The sequence below is a fragment of the Dysidea avara genome, chromosome 6 (assembly GCF_963678975.1).
Source record: "Dysidea avara chromosome 6, odDysAvar1.4, whole genome shotgun sequence".
NCBI classification, from domain to species: domain Eukaryota; kingdom Metazoa; phylum Porifera; class Demospongiae; order Dictyoceratida; family Dysideidae; genus Dysidea; species Dysidea avara.
In genome coordinates this window covers 32,832,943-32,836,244 of record NC_089277.1, presented here as the reverse complement: position 1 = coordinate 32,836,244, position 3,302 = coordinate 32,832,943, and positions in this window count along the sequence as shown.

Genomic DNA, 3,302 nt, shown 5'->3' with positions numbered 1-3,302 from the left:
GAAGCACACATTCTAAATCCTTGCTTGTCAAACTGCATGTCACAGAAAAGATCGATATACTCTAATAGAACAGTCAGCTGTCTGATTATTTTCTGACTGTTATATTAGGGTATATCGATCTTTTTCTGTGATATGTATTTTGATAAGCAAGAATTTACGGTAATGCACAAGTATCCTGCCTATTATGCTAGCATTATGCTCAATGCTTTCAGGCGCCTGTTATGCTCATTATTATGCCAGCATAATCGGCGGGTCCCTAGTTACTCTCGACAAAATGAATGTTTTTCTAGTGTCAGACATGCAGCTAGTACAATGTTTAGTACTATGTATAAAGTGTTATAGCAAAATAACAATTATAGCTAGAGTTTGTCAGTTCTGAACTGTTAATATTATAGAGTAGGGCTGGGACGAATATTGAAATTTACCTTCGAATATTCGCTAATAAAATGTTCGAACATTCGAAGTTTCGGTGCTGGCTTTTAAGTTACAGGTTTTCTTGCATTTATGCACATCCTTCTTAAGTTTTACCTATTTAATAAGTTTGTAATCTCTTCATTGGTTTTGTTCAGTATGTGAATCTACAATGCTCACTAAGCTTTCAAATTCCAAAGGTAAATCACCTGGCCCTCAAGGTATTACTAATGAATGTGAGTTTGCTAATACCATAATTAATGGAATAACAGAACCACTTAAGAACATGATGGAAAACTTAGTAAAGCCAATTATTGAGAGTCTTGAACTATTAAGAGGGCCTTCAAGACCTGCACAAGCTGACACACCAATGGAGACGAATACAACGTCTGGTGATGCCAGACCTTCAGTAATGAAAGACACTCCTGCACAAATCATTGATGAATATATAGATCGAGAACATAGAAAATGTAATGTTATTGTTCATAATATGGGTGAAGAGTCTTCCGCTAAGGATCACGAAAAGGTTCATTCGCTATTTGAAACAGAATTCAATGTACCAAAGTCAAGCGTAACTAATGTGCTGCGGCTTGGAAAGCCAGGTGGTAGTAAAGCAAGATTACTTTTAGTAACACTAAGTGATGAGCACCACAAGCGCTTAGTTATGAAGCAGGCTTCTAAACTCCGAGCAACTGAAAGATGGAATAACATCTATGTAACACCAGATTTAACAATTAAGGAGCGGGAAACCAATAAGGCACTTAGAGAAGAACTAAAACGACGCAAGGACAACGGCGAAAAGAACCTAATAATCAAGAGGGGAAGAATAGTAACAAAGAATGGTGCTTCCCAGTCTTCCAATTGACTAGATAGCAACAGCAATAATATAGCTAATCATAACTTAGAAATTCTTGATTTATGCCTCCAAGTAATTTCCACTAATGATCATAACCACTCATGTATTAAAATTACAAAGTCTAATAAGTGCAGATCTCTTAACATACTATCATCACCCAATCATTTAATGAAGGGGTCCTTCCTAGTAACTGGCTCCAAGCTAATATCGTACCTGTTTATAAGAAAGGGGATTGATCCATGCCAGTAAATTATAGACCCATCTCACTGACATCTGTATGCTGTGAGGTGATGGAACACATAATTTTCCATTCTATAATGACACACCTAGAGAAGAATAACATACTTAACTCTTTCCAACATGGATTCAGATCAGGACACTCATGCACCACCCAGCTGCTTACCATTATTGAAGAATTAGCTAATAGTATAGATAGCCACGAACAAGTTGATGTACTTTTTATAGATTTTGCTAAGACTTTCGACACTGTACCCCACCAACGCCTGCTTAAGAAATTGCAATATTATGGAATTAACGACAGGATACATTGCTGGATTTCTGAATAGCTGACAAAACAAACACAAAGAGTACTGGTGAATGGTAACGAATCTGATTTTGTTTCAGTTATTTCTGGAGTGGTGTCCCACAAGGTACTGTATTAGGGCCTCTTGTTCTTACTATATATAAACGATATTAACAGTAACATCTTGTCATCTATTCGACTTTTTGCGGATGATTGTGTTGTCTGCTGAACAATTAGTAATGAAGATGACGTGGTTCTGTTGCAGAAAGATATTGATGGAATTTCTAGATGGGCACAGAGGTGGCAGATGAAGTTTAATATCAACAAATGTGTCTTACTGAGATTTACGAGACGTCATCTACCTCTCATAAAATGACTATACTTTAAACAACCAGACCATCAAATCCAGCAGCACATATAAGTATTTAGGGATACTTCTAGACAATTCACTCTCATGGGCACCTCACATTAATAACATTACAAACAAAGCCACCAGGATGCTGAATTTTATAAAAAGAAATCTAAGTAAATGTAACAGTAAGGTTAAATCAGATGCTTACACAACACTTGTGCGACCAATTCTTGAATATGCCACTCAAGTCTGGGATCCACATCAACAGAACTTAATTTACAAACTTGAAATGGTTCAGGGGAGAGCAGCGAGGTGGGTGCAGTCTGATTACAGTTTTAAGAGTAGTGTAACAACAATATTAGATAATCTCAATTGGACCACACTGGAACAGAGATGTGAAGCATCTAGATTAGGCCACTCCAAGTCATACCTTAGTTTCTGGTCACTCCCAAGCCTACAAATGGATGCGGGCGGGCGGATGATCAGGACTTCAGGACTATAGACTCTACTGTGACAATATACTGTATGGTATTATTATTTGCTCAATTTAGCAAATTCATGTTGATTTTGTTTTTAGTCAAACTTAACCAACAACATAAGTAGTTGTGCTTCGGCAAAAATGCACTAGGAAAGTTGTTGATGGATCATGGCTAGCTATACACTGATGTATAGCATTTAAGTATATTTATTTATTTATTTAATTATTTATTTAGAATATACTATAGGAAATGTTTTGCTCATGTAGCTACTTATGCTTTCCAAGTGAAATAAATGTCTCATTAGCTATGTCAGGAAAATATTACTATGACTTATATAGCTAAGTTGTTCAAATGATCATGATCCAAAATGAAATTTAACTTCTATTTTCACATCATAAATTCTTCATTCAGATGTGAAGTCGTAGCCCACTAGCTATGTGTTTCCAGCCTTCTATTCAGTAACCTTGAGAAAAGTAACTGTCAAAGTTTTGAGTCATTGAGTGCTCCAGACTAGTGTTTTTTAGTGATCATCTGGGAATGTTTAAACTATAACGGTTTCTACTTGCCAATCCAATTTTAGTTATGGAAAAGTTTAAGTTTAAGCTCACCGAATGTTGCCGGCTTTCCATACCCCTGCAGTGTTCAGTGATAAGGAATTTGAAGTTACTAGACTAATCATTA